Below are 22,408 nucleotides of genomic sequence, written 5' to 3' on the forward strand. Positions count from 1 at the left end.
ACATTATCAAAGCTGAGAATCAAAGCATCTTCCACAGACCCACACAATCTCCATTTACTGATGAATGCAGGTAGTGAACAGACATATTAGGCTTTTTAATTTAACAGTATTGTAGTTTTTTGTATATTTATTTGGACTTTCCTTTTAATTTTATTTTCAGTTTATTTTCTCTAGATGATTACATATAATGATTGTATAATGTCAATACTTCTTTATTTTATTCTAGTTAAATGTAAAGTGTATCTACACTTTTGCTTTTCTATATAAACTCTTTAAAAAGAAAAGTGGGCATTATGTTTGCCTGGTGATGCAAAGGTTCACTCTGTAGAGGCAACAAGGCTTACTTCGGAACTAGTGTTCTCTGATATTGTCTACCTCAAAAGCTCGTCACAGCTGGAACTTTTGATGGCTGCTAATAAAAAGCTTAGATGATTTCTTAAAATAAAATAACAGAAATCTTAGCGATCAGTTGACCTACTGTGAATTATATTTGAGGTTAATTTCATAAAATTCGGAGGTTCCAGTGAATATGAACAATTTACAATTTTATTTGCTAAAAAAATGCCTAGTAATTGCAGATATTGACGAAGAAGATTACATCAACCAGGAAGAGACCTCCAATGATGGCATGTGTGGAAAAGGGGGTTTCTCCACAATGCCATCCAATCAGAGGGGATTAAGAAATGGGAGCACCCATATTTCCTTGATTTTCTGTCTACAATTTTTCCAAATCAGAGGGGACATCTCAGCTCACTGTAAAATATTAGGTGGGGAAATTAGTGGCCGTTTTAGAATTTCACAAACTAAGAATTGTAGGTCAGCAAGCACAGCTTATCATAAGAGATATGGATACAATGGCCTAAAACAAAGTGTGCTGTATTACTACAGTGTTGAAGAACATAGAAAATAGTAGTGACAGTCTTAGTCTGTGAAAAATAATACATAGATTTAATGAGCAGGAAAATGCAAAAGGCTGCAAAGTCTGTGAGGCAATAATTGATTAGACCATGGCACATTGCAGTACACAATCGTAATAAAATCAATGTATGTCATTCTTAAACCAATACAAACAAGAAGGGTAATCTGTATGCTTAGTCCTATTTTTCCTACTGAAGAAAAATACTAGAGTTGAGCGAATATCTTAGGCTTTGCGCTTATTCGGCAAGCTATAGCGCTTGCTGAATAAGCTACAGCGGGAAGCCAGCTTCCTTTATTGCGCCAGCTGAAAAGCTGATCGCTGCAGCTGCATGTGTCATGGCTGTGTCACAGTCACAGCTCATGCATGGAGTTCCTGTGTGTTGGGCTCTCCATGCAAGTACTGTGACTGTGACACAGCCGTGACACATGCAGCTGTGGGGAGGAGGACCCCCATATAGTGATAGGGCCGGAACCAGGGGGCCGCCATCAGGGTTATTGAAGAAACCACATCAGGGGAATTACAAAGGGAGACATGCGATTGAAGTTGTCAGGGCAACAGGGGGCGGGGCGAGGGAAAAAGGAGCAGGGGGCGCGCTGAGGTGGCAGTTGGTAGAGAGCCGGTCAGGATGGAGAAAGCCGTGCGGCAGAGGGAGGACGGTGGCAACTGACGGTGAGGAAAAGAGAGACAGGCAGGAGACTGTACAAGGAAAATTTGAGACTGACCGAAGGTTGACGCGTAAGAGACTCTCCCCGGGAGTCCCTCCCCTCAAACATTCAGATAAAGTGACGGCCGCTGATTCCCTCCGTGGTGTGACAGGACCGGGATCTCAGGCGACCGCTGCGACGAGACAGCAATCCGGTACAGTGGCCAGGACACTGCCCCCCTGTCTTCTCCCACAGCTGCGGCCCCGTCATCACCGACCTCAGGGGACGCCACCTCGCTATAGGCGGCCGCAGAGCCCCGTCCCGGTTACTGAGGGGACACTGAGCAGAGTTTGTTAACGTTTTATGTTTTTGAAAGTGCGTCATGACCTGGCTGGGGAACGAGCGCCTCTAAACGGACGCCTGAGAGATTTACCCCCCGAACAGTTTCTTCAGGGCCTGTTGTGCCCCACCGTTCCCATTTCTTCAGGGCCTGTTGTGCCCCACCGTTCCAGCTTCTTCAGGGCCCGTTGTGCCCCACCGACCCCATTTCTTCAGGGCCTGTTGCGCCCCACCGTACCAGTTTTTTCAGGGCCGGTTGCGCCTTACCGTTCCAGCTTCTTCAGGGCCCGTTGCGCCCCACCGTCCAGTTTCTCCAGGGCCTGCTGCGCCCCATCGTTCCGGTTTCTTCAGGGCCTGTTGCGCCCCATCGTTCCGGTTTCTTCAGGGCCCGTTGCGCCCCACCGTCCAGTTTCTTCAGGGCCTGCTGTGCCCCATCGTTCTGATCTCTTCAGGGCCGGACGAGCACAAGTCCTTCCGGGAAATCGTGGATTACAAGGCAGCCACATCTGCAATCCCTGAGTGGTCGTGAACTCGAGCGACGCCCTGAAGGCTAAGTGCATTATAGAAAAATAAGGACCCTTTTTTGTTTTAATGTTGTTTTACAAGTACCTGCGAGGACGAATAGGTGTTGCCCCTTTGTTTGATTGAAGCAGTTTAGCCCTTGCGGCTTTAAGCTTATAAAAGTTTATTTCACCCCACATTCAGTCTCGTGTCTCGTCACTGCATCCTGTGAGCCTGCTCGAACCCTACACTTGGCGTAGTCGGCAGGATGCAGTCTCCGAGCGCGGACAGTGGTGGTCCCGAACATGAGGGAGCTGTAAGCTCTGTAAATAATGAGGGTCCCCGTACCAGCATTTCATTGGGGGCTATGCTGAACAACCTGCCTAGATTCTCTGGCTCAAATACTATGCTATGGAGCTGGACAGAGCGGATGAGGGGGCTTTTTCGGATGCACCCAATGACCCCTGACCTGGAAGCTGAAGTGGCACTCATGGCCCTAGACGGGGAGGTGCGGAGGTCAGTGATGTTGAAACCTCCGGGGCACCGCAACACTTTTGAAAAGGTGTTGCAGATAGTGGAACAGACCCACGGGGATCCCACTAATGTGGGAGAGTTAAGGACCCGTCTGTTTAGCCGGATGCAGGCAGAGGGGGAGACGATTACTCAGTATATGAATGTACTCCAAGAGTTGCATACGGCTATTGAAAGAAAAGATGGGGTAGGGGTAGGACCTGTTGACATAACCCTACGTGACCTACTGGTGACTGGACTGCGAGATCCACTGATAAAGCAGGCATTAAGGGAACGGATCAGAATGAATCCCCAAATCGACTTTTCAGAAGTGGGAAGTCAGGCACGGGTTCAGGAGCAGGAGCAGGGGATGGCGGTCCCCGTGGGGAAGGTCCAAGGTGTGGAGGCCTCCTCGAACACAGTTGAGGAACCTCAATGGGTGGAGGAGATGAAGCGTGAATTGAAAAATATTAAGAGCGAGTTGGCTGAAGTAAAGAGAAGAACCGAACCGGAGACTGGGCGACCCAGTGTTAATCCCGGTCCCTGGGGGTCACGCTCTCCGCGGGGTGGACAATCTCTACCGGCCCGGTGTTATGAGTGTGGAGAACCAGGCCACTTCGCCCAAGAGTGTCCACGGCGTGGGAGATACCCACCCCGGCGGCCATTAAACTAAAGGGCTCCGGGCTGGGGGGACGCCGCACGGAGCCGAAAACCACAACTAGGGGTGGTGGAAGTCCCGAAGATTTGGTAGCAAAGTGTCCTGAAGTTTGGGCAGAAGTAGAGGGCCGGGCCGTCTGGTGTCTGGTGGACACGGGGTCACAAGTAACCACTATGCCCGCAGCGTACTTTCAACAAAACTTTCCGGAGGCAGCAAGGCCTCAGTGGGGGCCCATGATTAGACTAGTAGCCGCCAACCAACTGCCGGTTCCGGTTGCCGGGTCTAGTGTGGGTGCAGGTGACGTTGTGCGGTAAACCCCTCGGCCGCAGAGGGGTGGTGCTGACTCAAGGAGAAGCTGATCAACGACACCCCGTCACCCTAGGCATGAATATTTTAAAAGAGCTTGGTAACCTGTTGCTTAATGATCCCACACAAAGGACACTGAAGCAGTGGGGTTCTCGCACAGCTCAGGGACAGGTATTCCAGCAGCTGGTCGAGGTGCGCGGGTGCATAGGGACTGCCAGGAGGGTGAGGCTCTGGGCAAGGTCATCGCGACAGCGGCACCCCTGCTTGTGCTGCCTCCTGGACAGACAGTGGTGGCCCTGCCAATTCGGGCCCCGATACCTTTGGAAGGCGTAGAGGTGCAGGTGGAGCCGTGTCACACAGAGCACTTACCTCCTGGCATACTGGTGGCCCGTTCCCTCGCTACGGTGCGAAAAGGAACCGTCCTGGTCCGCTGCGTTAACCTTGAAGACCGAGATACCATTCTGAAAGAACGGACTGTACTGGCCAAACTAGTAAAGCCTTTAGAAGAAGTGCTGCCCGCTCCTGCGGTTCAATTACGAGTACACCCCGAGGATCCATGGGAGGTAACAATACGAAACCTACAGGCCCACGAAGTCTCAACACAAGAGAGGGGCCGAAATATTTTGGAGCAGATGCGGGCCGAGCTTTCTGGACTAACTGCGGCCCAACTTTCACAAGTAAAAGCATTGCTGGGACAGTACCATGAAGTATTTGCTAGTCATGAGGACGAATTTGGGTGTACCACCGCCATCACTCATGAGATCCCTTCAGCAGGAACGGCCCCTATCCGAGAACGATATCGACAGATTCCACCACAACTTTATCAAGAGGTGAAAACTTTGCTGGCTCAGATGCTACAAAAAGGGGTGATACGGGAAAGTCAAAGCCCTTGGGCGGCCCCCATCGTGTTGGTCCAGAAGAAAGATGGTACGCTACGATTCTGTGTGGATTATCGTAAATTGAATGCTTGCACTATTAAAGACTCATACCCACTGCCCTGCATAGAAGAATCTCTGTCTGCATTGGGCAAAGCAACATATTTTTCGACCCTGGACTTGGCCAGTGGGTACTGGCAGGTGCCCATGTCAGAAGAAGACAGAGCTAAGACGGCGTTCATAATGCCCATGGGACTGTTTGAGTTTAATCGAATGCCATTCGGGCTGGCCAACGCCCCCGGGACATTTCAGCGATTGATGGAGCGATGTCTAGGGGATCTCAATTTTGAGTCCACGTTGATCTACCTGGACGACATCATTGTCTATGCCGCCTCCTTCGAGGACCACCTGAAGCGGTTGGGACAGGTACTCAGCTGGCTGCAAAAGTACGGGTTGAAGGTGAAACCTCAGAAATGCCACCTATTTCGCTCTCAGATTGAGTATCTGGGTCATGTCGTTTCGGCAGAGGGTGTGAGGCCATCCCGGGAGAAGAATGCTGCTATCCAGGAATGGCCTACCCCCGAGACGGTGAAAGACGTGCGGGCTTTTCTGGGGTTAGCTGGATATTACCGTCGTTTCGTAAAGAAGTTTGCATGTCGAGCTCGAGCCCTGCATGACCTGTTGAAGGGGGCTCCTGCTGGGGCCAATGGGTGAAAAATCCAGTGGCAACACCCTCAGGAAGAGGCCTTCCGAGATCTCAAGGCTGCACTCTCGGATGCCCCAGTGTTGGCTTATGCGGATTTCTCTCAGCCGTTCATCCTGCACACTGACAGGAGTCTTCACGGGCTGGGAGCTGTGTTGTCACAGGTTCAGGATGGCCGGGAGAGGGTGATCGCATATGGAAGCCGTTCGCTCCATGACTCGGAGCGTAACCCTGACAATTACAGCTCTTTTAAGCTCGAGCTCCTCGCAGTGGTGTGGGCTATGACGGAGAGATTCGCAGAGTACCTAGCGGGCTCCGAGGTGGTAGTGCGAACTGACAACAACCCACTGGCTCATTTGGAAAATGCCAAGTTGGGGGCTTTGGAGCAGCGATGGGTGGCCCGAATGGTGAAGTACAATTACAAGATTATTTACAAAAGAGGGGCCGAGAATGTTCATGCAGATGCTCTCTCTAGGATTCGACATACAACTCCCGGACAGAATCGAGACGAAGAATTAGAAGGAGAGGAAATACCGTTTGCTCTTACCGCTGCCGTGCTCACCAATGTTGATGCAAAAGTATCTTCCCCAGTGGCCCACAGGGGCATCCTGGAAAAATCTCGTGATAAGTGGATACAACAGCAACAAGAAGATGAAGAAGTTGGACTTCTCCGGACATGGGTCGCCGCTGGTCAATTACCCACTGATACTCAACGACAAGCTTTGACCCAAGACCTGTCGCTGATGCTGCGACAATGGGAGAGACTGATTATCCGAAAGGGATTACTGTACTGTAAAACCACTTCGCAAACACCCTCAACGACTGTATGGCAGGTGGTTACACCCGGAGCACAACTACACGTACTGGCTCGAGAGGCTCACGAAAAAGGAGCTCACTTTGGAGTCAAAAAGACTTTGCAATGGTTACAACAGAAAGTTTATCACCCACGCTTGTCGGCTGTTGTGGACGAAGTTTGCCGTACTTGTCGCTTATGTGAATTGGCCAAACCGCCTGCTCAGAGGGCCGCAACACAGACGATTGTGACTTCAGAACCCTTGGAGCTCCTGACGGTGGATTATCTGCACATTGGTCCCGCATTCCAGGGATACGAACACTGCCTCGTCATGGTCGATCATTTCACCAAATTCGCTGTGGTCACCCCTACTCGAGACCAGACCGCGGAGTCAGCCGCCTCCGCAATTTGCAGAAACTTTATACAAGTGTACGGCTGTCCTCAACGTATACATTCCGACCAGGGAGCATGTTTTTTGGGGAAAGTTATGGAGGAACTACATCATCTTTATGGGATTGATAAATCCCGGACTACACCATATCACCCGCAAGGGAATGGGGCTTGTGAGCGATTTAATCGGACATTGATTCAAATGCTACGCACTCTGGAGAGTAACAAGAAAGCTCGTTGGCCTGAATATGTTTCTGAATTAGTGTGGGTTTATAATAATCGGGTACATCGAGTAACGGGCTATACCCCTTATCTCCTGCTGTTCGGACGAGAAGGTAAAGGGATCACGGAGGTAGAGTTGGACCCCGAAGAGCCTCGGCCCTGGACCGGAGTGTCGTCTTGGGTCCGAAATCATCGCCACAGGTTGCAAACTCTTCACCGAATTGTACATACCAAACTTCAAGACTGGGAACACCCAGGGAAGAATACAACCTCCCCTCCCCATCTCCAAAGCGGGGACCGTGTGCGTGTACTAGATCAACGCCCCCAGAATAAACTGGAGTCACGTTGGGAAGAGAGTCCTTATCGGGTACTACGCCGTATCCATCCAGAAGGACCTGTGTATGAAATACTGCCCGAGCAGGATGAAACACTGCCCACCCGCATTGTGCATCGTAACATGTTACGCCCGTGTATTTCCACCTACCCGAAGCAACTGGAACCCGTCCCGAAGACATCCGAACCAGAGTCCATATGCTGGGACTCAGACGATGAGGATTTCCCTCCAGTTCCCAAGGGCCCTTCATGCAATAATGAGCCAGTTGACACAATTAACCCACCGGCATCTTGCAGCCCACAGACGTCCACCACCCCAGAAGATTCCACCCCAGTCGAACTTAGACGCTCAGAGCGGTCAACAGCCGGCAAACCCCCCCCGAACGGTATGAACAAGACCAGTTTGTATGGCAACAAATATCAACACCTTCACTGGCCAATCTCAATAGACTAACACCCTCGCCCGAGGACTGGCGAGCTTACAGGGTGGGGGAATGTGGGGAGGAGGACCCCCATATAGTGATAGGGCCGGAACCAGGGGGGCCGCCATCAGGGTTATTGAAGAAACCACATCAGGGGAATTACAAAGGGAGACATGCGATTGAAGTTGTCAGGGCAACAGGGGGCGAGGGAAAAAGGAGCAGGGGGCGCGCTGAGGTGGCAGTTGGTAGAGAGCCGGTCAGGAAGGAGAAAGCCGTGCGGCAGAGGGAGGACGGTGGCAACTGACGGTGTGGAAAAGAGAGACAGGCAGGAGACTGTACAAGGAAAATTTGAGACTGACCGAAGGTTGACGCGTAAGAGACTCTCCCTGGGAGTCCCTCCCCTCAAACATTCAGATAAAGTGACGGCCGCTGATTCCCTCCGTGGTGTGACAGGACCGGGATCTCAGGCGACCGCTGCGACGAGACAGCAATCCGGTACAGTGGCCAGGACACTGCCCCCCTGTCTTCTCCCACAGCTGCGGCCCCATCATCACCGACCTCAGGGGACGCCACCTCGCTATAGGCGGCTGCAGAGCCCCGTCCCGGTTACTGAGGGGACACTGAGCAGAGTTTGTTAACGTTTTATGTTTTTGAAAGTGCGTCATGACCTGGCTGGGGAACGAGCGCCTCTAAACGGACGCCTGAGAGATTTACCCCCCGAACAGTTTCTTCAGGGCCTGTTGTGCCCCACCGTTCCCATTTCTTCAGGGCCTGTTGTGCCCCACCGTTCCAGCTTCTTCAGGGCCCGTTGTGCCCCACCGACCCCATTTCTTCAGGGCCTGTTGCGCCCCACCGTACCAGTTTCTTCAGGGCCGGTTGCGCCCCACCATTCCAGCTTCTTCAGGGCCCGTTGCGCCCCACCGTCCAGTTTCTCCAGGGCCTGCTGCGCCCCATCGTTCCGGTTTCTTCAGGGCCTGTTACGCCCCATCGTTCCGGTTTCTTCAGGGCCCGTTGCGCCCCACCGTCCAGTTTCTTCAGGGCCTGCTGTGCCCCATCGTTCTGATCTCTTCAGGGCCGGACGAGCACAAGTCCTTCCGGGAAATCGTGGATTACAAGGCAGCCACATCTGCAATCCCTGAGTGGTCGTGAACTCGAGCGACGCCCTGAAGGCTAAGTGCATTATAGAAAAATAAGGACCCTTTTTTGTTTTAATGTTGTTTTACAAGTCCCTGCGAGGACGAATAGGTGTTGCCCCTTTGTTTGATTGAAGCAGTTTAGCCCTTGCGGCTTTAAGCTTATAAAAGTTTATTTCACCCCACATTCAGTCTCGTGTCTCGTCACTGCATCCTGTGAGCCTGCTCGAACCCTACACAGCTGCGACTGCGATCAGCTGTTCATACGGCACGATCCAGGAAGCCGGGTTCCAGCTGTAGCTTATTCGGCAAGTGCTATACCGAACAGATGACAGACCTGAGTGAGGGCTTGATTTTTTTGTGGACTGAGTTGAAGCATTTATTGGGAACATTATATATAACGTTTGAGGTCACATTTATCTGGCACTCTAAGCTGAGCACTTTCTTTGGAGTTTCCAACTAAATCTCTGAGTGACATCATTCAGATGAAACCACCAAGGGATCTATTCACTATAATGAGGCAGCAGAGTTACTCTCGACTCCATCTGGCCTCTGTTCCGAAGTGCACAAAACTGTGGCTGATAGAACATTTATGCAATCCTAAAAAAGCGGATGTCACCGGATCACAGGTTAGATGGTACACAAAGTGCTTCCATCTGTCTCATTAAAGGGAGAAGTTCTGTCTGAATCATGCATTTCAGAGATTTAGATGAAAACCGCGATGCAAGTGCTCAGCGCAGAGTGCATGATAAATGTGCGCCGAGCCTTACTTCGATCTTTTGGAGGCAAAATGAAAAAATCAACAACAGGTGAAGAATTAGTTTTATTAACTTTTAACACCATTCCTCATGCGGTATAATAAATTAGGTGAATATACTCTTCATTTCGATGAGATTACAGAGATACCAGATTTATATCAGGTTTGTGGTTGCTGTCACACACTAAAAGACACTTTGTATTGCAAAAATATAGTTTTTCCATCAGCTCAGCACATTTTGACAGCTATAATTTTTCCAAATTTTGGCCCTCAGAGTCATGTGATGGCTTGTTTTTTGCAGGACGGGTTGACAATTTAATTGGTACCATTTTCAGGCACATGAAATTTTTTGATGGCTTTCTACTCTGATTTTTGGTAGGCAAAATGAACAATTCAGGAATTTCTTTTTTTTTTGGGGGGTGGGGGAGGATTTATGCAGTTCCATGTGTGGTAAAATTGATAAGGCAATTTTATTCTTCGGGTCAGTACCATTACAGCCATACCTCATTTATATCTCTTCTATGTTTTGGCAGTTTTACATAATAAAACTAATTTATAGAAAAAATAATTAGTTTTGCATCCACTTATTCTAAGAGTTCTAACTTTTTTTATTTTTCTGCTGATGGAACTGTATGACAGCTTGTTTTTGGCAGGACAAGATGACTTTTACAGCGGTACCATGTTTATTTATGTCTTTTTTATAGCGTTTTATTCTACTTTTTTGTTTGGTGATATGGTGATAAAACATTGTTTTTTATTTATTTTTATGGTGTTCACTAAAGGGGTTAACTAGTGGGACTGTTTTATAGGTCGGGTCTTTGCGTATGCAGCAGTACCAGATATATATACTTTTATTGTTCATTTTTTTGTATACAAATATTTATTTATAGATACAATATCTTTTAATTTTTTTTATTTGCGCTTCTTCCGCTCCAATCCCTGACATGTGCCCAAACAGTGGTTTACCCCCACATATGGGGCATCGGCGTATTCAGGAGAAATTGGGCAACAAATTTTGTGGTTCACTTTCTCTTTTTACTTTTGTGAAAATAAAAAAATTGGTTCTGAACTAAAATGTTTGTAAAAAAAATTAAATGTTATTTTTTTTCCTTCCACATTTCTTCAGTTCCTGTGAAGCACATAAAGGGTTAATAAACTTCTTGAATGTGGTTTTAAGCACTTTAGGGGTGCAGTTTTTAGAATCATGCCACTTTTGGGTATTTTCTGTCATATTAACCCCTCAAAGTGACTTCAAATGTAAGGTGGTCCCTAAAAAAATGGTTTTGTAAATTTTGCTGTAAAAATGGGAAATTGCTGGTCAACTTTTAACCCTTATAAGTTCCTAACAAAAAAATATTTGGTTCCAAAATTTTTCTGATGTAAAGTAGACACGTGGGAAATGTTATTTGTTAAATATTTTGCGTGACATATCTCTCTGGTTTAAGGGCATAAAAATTAAAATTTTGAAAAGTGCAAAATTTTAAAAATTTGCACCATATTTCCATTTTTTTCATAAATAAATGCAAGCCATATTGAAGAAATTTTACCACTAACATGAAGCAAAATATGTCATGAAAAAACAATCTCAGAATCCATTAAAGCGTTCCAGAGTTATAACCTCTTAAGATGACAGTGATCAGAATTGTAAAAATTGTCCTGGTCATTAAGCTGCAAATTGGCTCCATCACTAAAGTTTGTGTTGTTTGATTGGTTCTTGTTATCTCTCCTCATGAACAGGTCTGATATGATTGGGCCAGAGAAAGGGCGCCAAAATGTAAGCTATAAAAGTGCACCATGACTTTACGGACACACTGCACTTGGTCTGAGAAAATACATTGTGCCTATAAAATTATTGGCCTTATTATATTTTGTTGTATGGTATAATGTACAGTACAATGTTGAATCCTAATGGGTTTTCTGCACAAAAAATATTACCAAAATAAAAGTGAAAACTCGGGTTTCTATGAACTGTGAACAAGTCTAACAGTGTAATACTTTTCTAAAGTCAAACTACATAGTAATTCTAATTGATTCAGTTTACAATTAGGGACTGTGGTAGATTTGGTTGAATTTGATGATACTACCATGGTCTACTTAACAAATTATTATTCTGATGTTCATTTATTTCCATGAGAAGTCTTAGTCACGTTTCACACATCTTCACAGACTGAATGCACACCATGATGTCTGGACAAGCCACAGGTCTCTTGACCAAAGCAGTATCATATATACTTACAAAGCTGATAAGTTCTGGTCAGAAGATCAGTAGTTGGACTTTACGGTCTATACTTCAACCATGAAAGTTGGATGTGTAAACCGGCCTTCCAATGGAATGTATTGTCATTGTTTTAAAAAATGAGAATATTTACAATAGGGTTTTTGTTTACCTTGAATATCATGATTTGATCCCACTAATATTTCCGTTACGCAACATCAAGCAGAAGTATATTCAGAGTTTGGAACATTACTCCTACCTGAGTATTGTCTAATCTCATTGTGCATATGTTTTATTAGCAAATTAGAAACCCTTGCATATTTTACCTATATAAAAATGTATATATTTTAGCCAGGATGTAAATCCATTTATAGGGAATTTTATAGATTGTCACATTATCATATCTTATACATAGTTCTCTTTAAATTGTACAACTAAGTTGGGGATCTTTTTATATTTAGATCAAAATTCTGCCAAAAAGTTTGAGGTTACAATTTTTATCACCGCTACATATGTAGACGGTTAATACAAATGCTTTGTATGACTTTTGTCAAGTTAAATATTGAGTATTGCTATAAAATGAAACATTTACTTGGCAAACTGTACTTCCTGCACTGCCAGCTCGGGGCTAATTGCTTAATGTTCAAGCACAAATCAGGAAACTCATCATTTCTAAAAAGCATTGTTTCAAATAGTGAATATTGAAGTCTATACACAGTCTTTGTTGGCTCAATGCTTTAATCTTTTTATGTTGAAATCCTTGTTAAGTTTTGAAAACAAACTGGCACTTTATATTTCTGATGGCAGGGGTTGGAGCCCAGCACAGATAACCCTTTCTTCAATCCCCCATTACATTCTCTTTTGCTAGATGTATGAAAGAGTTTTCTTACACCTTACATTCATATTCAAAAACCATGAGGGAATGTCTGCATATTTCTAAAGCAAGCTGGTGTAATAAAATAATAAGATGGAGATGTCTGGAAGTTTTAGAAATTGCCTTTTGATATTTGTACTGAATTGTACAATTGCTGCCTTGTTTTTAACAATCTACAGAATCCTAGAAAATACCAGAATAAGTTAAGAGTAGACCACTTCATGGGTCTTGTGTGGAAACTAATTAATCATTTACAAGCATATGGCAAAGCAACTGCACAAAACGGAAATATGTCTGGGACAATACTTAGGAATATACTCTTTTTTGACCAAATGGTCAAGTTATAGTCTAAGTAAAATGCACCTGTTCTGTAGTTTTTACAGAATAATTATATATAATAGTAAAACTGAGCCTAAATTAACTTACAAGTTCCCCAAGCAAAAAAAAAAAAAAAATTATATACATATATATATATATATATATATATATATATATATTTTTTTTTTTTTCCCTATGTCTTCTATTTTGACCTCATAATTATTATTACTCTTCTACATAGTTATCATAATATTTAGTGTTCTGGATTTTTTGTTTCCATTTTTCTTAAAAGATTAATGTTGAGATATTTTAGATACTTGTTGCATGTTTCTGTGGCTGTGTGCATATCAGATCTATCTACATTAAGAATGGGCGAACCCGAACTGCCACACAAACACTGCCAGAAAAGCCAAAGACTGCCGAGTGCAGTGAATACCAGCGGAAGTTAATGAGCGGCCCCAGAAGCAGATGCAGCCAGGAGACAGTGACACGGGAGGACGTGTCACTGGACAGGTAAGTATAAATGTAATGTTTATTATTAATTTTCTGCTGTTTTTCACAGCTCCCCCTGCCCCATCCCATATCTGTAAAGTCCGAGTTCGGAGTTCGGACGCAAGTTCGCGTCATCTCCGGCCCGAACTCGAACTTTACAAAAAACTCGGGTGAACTCCCGAACATTGGGGGTTCGCCCATCACAAATCTACATATCTACATATCTCTTTCTCTCTATCTATCTATCTATCTATCTATCTATCTTATATATCTGTCTTTCAGAGATGAGAAAATATGTGGAGATATTTGACCTCTGCACAAACATATAAAAACATGAACAAACATTCACATGGACACAAACACACACACATATATATACTGTATATATATATATATATATATATATATATATATATATATACACACACATCTTGAGGGACATTGTCCACTCTTATTGTAATTAATTATTTGATTTTTAAGCATACAATTGCAAATCAATCATCCTTTTTATTTTACTATGATGCTTTGTTAACTTTATTTCAATTTAAGATATCATGTATTTGCTGAACAATATCAGTTTCAGATGAAAAAAGAATAGATTTTCTCAAAGCGCTGATCAGTTTCCGCAAAAGAGCTTAGTGGCTTAACCTGCTATTATAGGTTTATGTGTCTTAAGGGCAGAACATGACTTACAATTTCTTATTACTGTTTGTGAGAACTACAGTACAGGGTTTATATGTTTATTTGTTATACGTTAAATGCCTAGTATATTGAGCTTCTCAGTTATCTAAGTTTGCTGTATAAATGATTTAAAAATTGAATGGGTTTATTTCTAGAGCATGTACAGTACATGGAGTTCTGCAAACCCAGTTAATTGATTTGAACTTGGAGAGCTGTAGAAATGTCTGCAACAAATCTGCCACATTAATATAGCCTTAAAGAGGTTGGCCAGTTTCTCTTGTTAAAGCATCTTTCTTAACAAACTGAAGAGCACTTCTATTCATAAAATGGCTTCTAATGGAGGAGCATGTGACCAAGCCCTTGCATCGGCCTCCTCCAATAGAAAAGCAGCTTTCCTTGTGAGGTGTCTTTAAAAAACCTACACTTCTATTATCACTTCTATGATGACATACCTGTCTCCTGTTCTTATATTTAATAGGACATATCATCTGACTTCACATAGTATATGGCTTGATATACAGATTCTGATTTTAGGTCTGGTCAAATATTTTGATTCAGACCCATGTCCATCTAAGCATCTTTTCTAATTCCAGTAATAAAGTGACAAAGAAATAAGCTGTGGATGAGGCAAAATTTGTATTCTCCTGTTTGCATGGAATATCCTTGGAAATTCAATTTATGAAGAAGTTATCTTCCTTTAATTTAATTTACTTTATTATGCTCTTGAGTCTCTAAAAACCCCATAGCATAATAAATGTAAGAATTAAAATTAAAAACTTATACTCACTACACTACTGACCTCTATGGTCCCACAACTCCTCATCAACTGTTCGGTCCTCAGCGCATCTTCAGAGCACTGTAATATGAGTTGGTATCCCTGTGCCTCTCATGCTGTGCGAGAACTTATGGCTTTGATAAGGCCTGGGACCTTTTTTCCCCAGACCTCATCAATGCCAGGGATTTCAGCATGAGCGGTGATGATCTGAAGGTGCAGTGAGGAGCAGACAGGTGACTCGGAGAGGTAATAGAGGTATGCAGTAAGGTGACTATAAGCATTTGTAGTATTTTTTTTACATTTTAATAGCCTTTTACAGTTAACGAAAATGGTGGCTGGCGACAGTTATTTTGCTGAGCCGCATGGAAATAACTTACAAAAAAGTCACCATTTTCTCTCATTTGGATTGTTTAAAAATTTTAGTAAAATTCAATTCCACTAAAATGTATTCACTCATCTTTAACAATCTGTCTATACAAAAAACATTTTAATTTACAGATGTAGCCTGTAAATTGTGTAAGTTTCCAATTTTAGATTTAGTAACCAATGATTACTCGAAGACTATCTTTACCCCGACAAAATCTACGGGAAACTATTCGTAACAGCATGCAACTTTATTGTAACTTTAAGGTGTGGTTGTTTAGAATCCTTGATGGCAATCAAGGCAAATATTGGAGGCTGCGAGTAATATAGTACAGGAAAAAGAAGATTGGCATAAGGGGACACAAGCACAACCTTTAAAAAATACTTTCCACCCCATGTGTTATTTATGATTATAATGTATTCTGATGGATTTTTTTTTGCCCTTTATAGGCAGAGCCTTGGTATACAGTGGTATGCAAAAGGTTGGGCACCCTTCATCAAAATTATTCTAATTGTGTACAGTAAAGCATTTGAAGATAAAATGATCTCTAAAAGGCCTAAAGCTAACGATAACACATTTCCTTTGTATTTTAAGGGAAAAAATATAAATATTTTCATCTTTTAAATTTTAAAAATTACAAAAAGGAAAATAGGCCAGTGCAAAAATTTGTGCACACTGTATGGTTAGTACCTGGTGACACCCCTTTTGCAAGTATCACAGCTTGTATTCGCTTTTTTTTAGCTAGCCAAGAGTCTTTCAATTCTTGTTTAAGTAATTTTCATTCATTCTTCCTTGAAAAATTCTTCAGGCTCTATGAGATTCCTGGGTCATCTTGCATGCACTGCTATTTTGAGGTCTAGCCACAGATTTTCAATGATATTCAGATGAGGAGACTGTGTGGGCCATTGTAAAATCTCCAGCTTGCCCCTTTAGATGTAGTCTATTGTGGATTTTGACGTGTGTTTAGGATCATTATCCACTTGTAGAAGCCATCCGCTTTTCAACTGCAGCTTTTTTACAGATGGTGTTATGTTTGCTTCAAGAATTTGATAAAATGTAATTGAATCCATTCTTTCTTCTACCTATGAAATGATCCCCATTCCATTAGATGCAACACAACCTCAAAGCATGATTGATCCACCCCCATGCTTAATGGTTGGCGAGATGTTTTTTTCCCTGAAATTCTGTGCCCTTTTTAGTCCACAGAAACCTTTGATCATTGTTACCAAACAGTTCTATTTTAACCCCATCAATCCACAGGATTTGTTTCCAAAATGCATCAGGCTTGTTTAGATGTTCTTTTGCATACTTCTGATGCTGAATTTTATGGTGAGGATGTGGGGAAGGTGACCTGGCAGACGGACTTGTCAGCAAGAAGAAGGGATGGTTTGTGCACTGTAGGTGTATATTTGTAATTACACTAGGAAAACAGCTGGGAAAAGTGTTGATCGAGTTCAGTATCTTGGGTTGACCACAAGATGGCAGGGGAGAGTGTGAGTTCAGGACTTGACAGCAGCTTATGTCTAGAGAAACCATTGGTCATGGGGGGCGGAGTTATAGGGAAGCAGGAAAGTTATGAATAGGACAGGAGGGTTCCAGAAAGGTCCAGTCCCAGGAGGAGCTCTGAGGAGAGGAGTCCGTGAAGGAGTATGTGCTGTGAGGGGAGCTCAACTAGGGGACTGAGGAGAAAGGAAGTCAGGGGGAGGCCCCGACACGAAGAACCGCAGAACAGATGAGGCCCCGGGGGAAACATACCAAATTGACGACTACCTCTTATCAGTAAAGTGCTGTTGGTGAACAGGCCTAAGGTGGCCACAGTGACCGAGCTGGTAGGAACATCACTACGCTAAAAGTACGGTGTATGTATCCAGGCCTGGAAACATAAGGCCGTGGAAGAATTGCAGTGTAGTGCTGAGATCGTCAGGTGGACGACTAAATAAACTTGGACCTGTTGTACCCGAAATCTGCCTCCATCTTGTGTCTGTGACATCTGTGTGCAGTAAATGAGGGACCACCCCCAGTCCGGCCCACCCTACTACATTTGGCATAGTCAGCAGGATAGCCGCCACCAATACTTCAACTTCAGTGGCAAGCCTGCGACAGAGGAAGGCAAAAAGACTTGAGCTACCCTACTTGTGGATTACAAATTTGGGACTTGGTTTCTGTCACCAGAGGAACCGGAGTGGTATAAGAACTGGAAAAATGGCTGTGGTGATTTGGCATCAAAGAAAAGAGACACAGGCATTTACTAGTGAACTGGATGATCTGGAGCTATATCAAACCCGCCCCTGGTGGGAGCGGTGTTCAATTGAAGGAGACCGCCCCCTCATGTTAGACCCTGGAAGATGGGTGGAGAAGCCGACCACTGCCCCACCCAAGAACGGGAGTGGCCCGGGTGGAGAGACCGCCTGCGGCTGTTTGGCGCCATTCGGCTGCTGGACACTGGATGGAATGAGACGTTGCAGTTGTCGTGGTATCGGATGCTTGGAATAGCGGTGGCGCCAGGAAATGGAGACTCGTCGGGAGACCTGCCCAGGTAGCCGGTCTCTGCAGGAAGGAGACTGGGTCTCTTATTACAAGGAGTACTGCCCCCGAGGCTACTATGCCATTGCAGTGATCGCTTGTCCAGAAGACTACGTGCCCCCATAAAAGGATTCACAGAGACACCCCAAGAATCCCGGGACTTCACAGCTGTGGAGTTCCTTGCTGAGTTGGCGGAACAAAGGCCGTCAGGAGATGGCCCGGACTACCGGGAATTCGATGCACCATTGTGCAGTTCACAGGACAGTTCTACGTCCATGTTAATAGAAATGTTTTTTTTTGCTGAAAGATGTTTTCTCCTGACACAGTGGGGACGCATACGGGGAAGTACTTATGTCAAATGAAGGGGGAGTATGCCTGTTTTGTTTTTATGATGTTTAAAGGAAAAAAGAAAAAAAAAAGGGTTACTTATGCTATTATAATGTTGGTTTAATGTATAATATGTATAAGAAATATGCAACAGGTCCTGGGTATGGGGGTTTATGTGACAGAGGGTCTGTGTGACCGAGACGCCAACCATGACTTCTTTTAAAGTGAAGGATAAAGAGATGGAAGATATGGAATCAGACAGTGGTCCCAAGCCAGGTCCCTGAAACCACGGACACCCCAGAAGAATAGGCGGACGCTGACAATGACCTGGTAGGCGTAAGGCCTCGGTCATGGCGTTCCGAACAGTTGAGGGTGACAGAAGGGGAGAGTAGTGGGAGGTACATGCCATAGAGAAATCCGGGTGTACCTAGCCCAACTGAAAGAAGTTGTCACGTGGCGTGCGCACCGGCGAGTAGCAGTAGGCTGCTCAGAGCATGGTGCTCCCGGTTTTGTTCGGCCCCTGCATATGGCGGGTTTGGTCCAACAACCGGTCCGACAACAGACAGTAGAAAAGTTTCAGAACGATGAAGGTAGGGAATATGATTATCGGGGACGACAATAGACAAGGGAAGGGGGAGTGTTGGGAAGGTGACCTGACGGACGGACTTGTCAGCAAGAAGAAGGGATGGTTTGTGCACTGTAGGTGTATATTTGTAATTACCCTAGGGAAACAGCTGGGAAAAGTATACATCGAGTGCAGTATCTTGGGTTGACCACAAGATGGTAGGGGAGAGTGTGAGTTCAGGACTTGACAGTAGCTTATGGCTAGAGATACCATTGGTCATGGGGGGCGGAGTTATAGGGAACCGGGAAAGTTATAAATAGGACAGGAGGGTTCCAGAAAGTTCCAGTCCCGGGAGGAGCTCTGAGGAGAGGAGTCAGTGAAGGAGTACATGCTGTGAGGGGAGCTCAACTAGGGGACTGAGGAGAAAGGAAGTTAGGGGGGGTGGCCCCGACACGAAGAACCACAGAACAGACGAGGCCCTGGCGGAAATATACCAAATTGATGACGACCTCTGATCAGTAAAGTGCTGTTGGTGATCAGGCCTAAGGTGGCCACAGTGACCGAGCTGGGAGGAACGTCACTACGCTAAAAGTATGGTGTATGTACCCGGGCCTGGAAACAGATGGCCGTGGATGAATTGTGGTGTACTGCCCACCCTACTACAAGGACGCAAGAGAGGATTTCTTCTGATGCCTCTTAAGTAAAGCCATATTTGTGCAGGTGTCTCTAAACAGTCCAACAATGTACCACAACTCCAGAGTCTAACAAGCTAATTAACCCCTTCACTCCTGGAGCTTTTTTCGATTTTTCGTTTTCGTTTTTCGCTCCCCTTCTTTCCAGAGCCAGAACTTTTTTATTTTACTGTCAATATGGCCATGTGAGGGTTTATTTTTTGAGGGATGAGTTGTACTTTAAACGACACCCTTGGTTTTACCATGTCGCGTACTTGAAAACAGGAAAAAAATTCCAAGCGCTGTGAATTTGCAAAAAAGTGCAATCCCACACTTGTTGTTTGCTTGGCTGTTTTACTAGGTTCACTAGATGCTAAATCTAACCTGCCTTATGATTCTCCAGGTCATTACGAGTTAATAGACACCAAACATGTTTATGTTTTCTTTTATCTAAGTGGTGAAAAAAATTCCAAAGTTTGCTAAAAAGGAAAAAAAAAATTGCACAGTTTTCTGAGACCCGTAGCGTCTCCATTTTTCATGATCTGGGGTCGAGTGAGGGCAAATTTTTTGCGTGCCTGGCTGATGTTTTTAATGATACCACTTTTATGCAAATACGCTCTTTTGATCGCCCGTTATTGCATTTTAATGCAATGTCGCGGCAATCAAAAAAATGTAATTCTGACGTTTTTAATTTTTTCTCGCTACGCCGTTTAGCGATCAGGTTAATGCTTTTTTCATTGCTAGATTGGGTGATTCTGAACTCGGCGATACCTAATATGTGTATGTGTGATTTTTTTTTATTGTTTTTTTTTTATTGGGGCGAAAGAGGGGTGATTTGAACTTTTAGGGTTTTTTATTTTTTTATTTTTAAAGATTTTTTTTACTTTTAGGAGGCTAGAAGCATTCACAACCCAATTGGCTCTGCTACGTATGGGTGATGAGCAGATCGCCCATATGTAGCAGATTTACTGCTGTGCTTTGAGCGCCGGCCACCGGGCGGCTCTCAAAGTGATCTGCCTGGAACAATCATAGAGATCTCTATGAGACCAGTGGTTGTCCAGGCAACGCGTCGCCGACCCCCGATCACGTGACGGGGTCGGCAATGAGCTCACTTCCAGCCCGGCGGCCGGAAGTGCTATTTAAATGCCTGCTGTCAGCTTTGACAGTGGGATTTAACTAGTTAATAGGCACAGGCGGATGGTGATTCCACTCACGCCTACTGCGGGCACATGTCAGCTGTTCATAACAGCTGACATGTCACAGCTTTGAGGTGGGCTCACTGCCGGAGCCCACCTCAAAGCAGGGGATCCTGACCAATGATGTACTATTCCAGCATCGGTAAGGAAGGGGTTAAGGTCTGAAACCTTAATCACAGTTATCTAAGCACAAAAATTTCCAAGGGTGCACAAACTTTCGCATTGGCCCATTTTCATTTTTGGAATTTTTCAAGCGTAAAAGACGAATATATACAGTGAGGTAAATATGCATTTGATCCCTTGCTGATTTTGTAAGTTTGCCCACTGACAAAGACATGAATAGTCTATAATTTTAAGGGTAGGTTGATTTTAACAGTGAGAGATAGAATATCAAAAATAAAATCCACAAAATCTCATTGTATAAAATATATAAATTTATTTGCATTTTGCAGTGAGAAATAAGTATTTGAACCATTATCAATCATTAAGGCTATGTGCACACGCTGCGGATTCACCTGCGGCTTTTTCCACACGGATCCGCAGGTAAAACCGCAGGTAAAGTGACCTGCGGTTTTCCTGCGGATTAGCCTGCGGTTTTGCCCTGCGGTTTCACACTTCTACTATGTTAAAGGTGTGAAACCGCTGCGGAATCCGCACAAAGAATTGACATGCTGTGGTTTGTAAACCGCAGCAAAACCGAGCGGAAAAAACGCAGCGTGAGCACAGTGGATTTGAAATGCCATAGGCTAACATGGTACTGTACCATGTCTGCGGAACTGCTGCTTTTCCGCAGGGCCAAAAACACTGCGGAAACGCAGCAGAATCCGCAACGTGTGCACATAGCCTAAGAGTTCTGGCTCCTACACACCAGTTAGACGCTCTTAATCAACTTGTTACCTGCATTAAAAACCGCTGTCTTACATAGTCACCTTTACAAAAGACTCCTGTCCACAGACTCAATCAGTCAGACTCTAACCTCTACAACATGTGCAAGACCAAAGAGCTTTATAAGGGTGTCAGGGACAAGATCATAGACCTGCACAAAGCTGGAATGGGCTACAAAACCATAAGTAAGATGGTGGATAAGAAGGAGACAACTGTTGGAGCAATAAAAAAATCAGATCTACATTTCCAATGAACTATTTACCTTGATTTATTTCTACATGCCTGCATGGAATTTGGTTAAAATCCAGATGTAACAGGGTAACAGTACATACGTAGCTATGGATCTAGCAGAATTTAAATGGTAAAAGAAAAAAAATATTTATTAGCTTCTTCCAGGTAACATTTTGGAATTACTTGGATTAATGTATTAGCTAGGTGTAGAATGAAAGCCCAATAAGAAACAAATACCGTAATTGCCATATACATAGTGCGTGTATTAAGACATCAATAGTGTCCTGTATGTTGTATTATTATTTCTTGCAATACTTTATGGCTGCTATTTTTGATTAATTACATTTATTTACACAATTTCAGCACCAGAAATCAAATTGACTAAAAAAACAAATATCATTTATGGATTATCTACAAATAAAAAGCTGGCACATAAAGCCGGGCAATGAAAAGATGAAGTTTGGAGAAACCACAAAAAATGAATGTGCCCATGTTACGTTTGTTAGAAAATTTGTCTAAGGGGACTTTAAAAAAAGAGCAAACATAAAAAAATCCTGAGATGATTTGTGCAAGATGAAAAAAGAACATCTGTGTTCCTCACAAAAGCTAATAGACTAATGCAAGTCTTTTGGTTTGCAAAGCTAGTCAACTTGTGTCACTCATCTAAGGATACTTGGAAACAGATGGAAATGTAAGGAAAGAGACATCTGTGATTAAAAAATATTTATTTCTTAATCACTCAATCAGATTTGTTAATAGCCTTGAAGGGGCATGAATTAAAAAAAA

The sequence above is a fragment of the Dendrobates tinctorius genome, unplaced genomic scaffold (genome assembly GCF_039654945.1).
Source record: "Dendrobates tinctorius isolate UK_male_01 unplaced genomic scaffold, ASM3965494v1 ptg000163l, whole genome shotgun sequence".
Classification (NCBI taxonomy): Eukaryota; Metazoa; Chordata; class Amphibia; order Anura; family Dendrobatidae; genus Dendrobates; species Dendrobates tinctorius.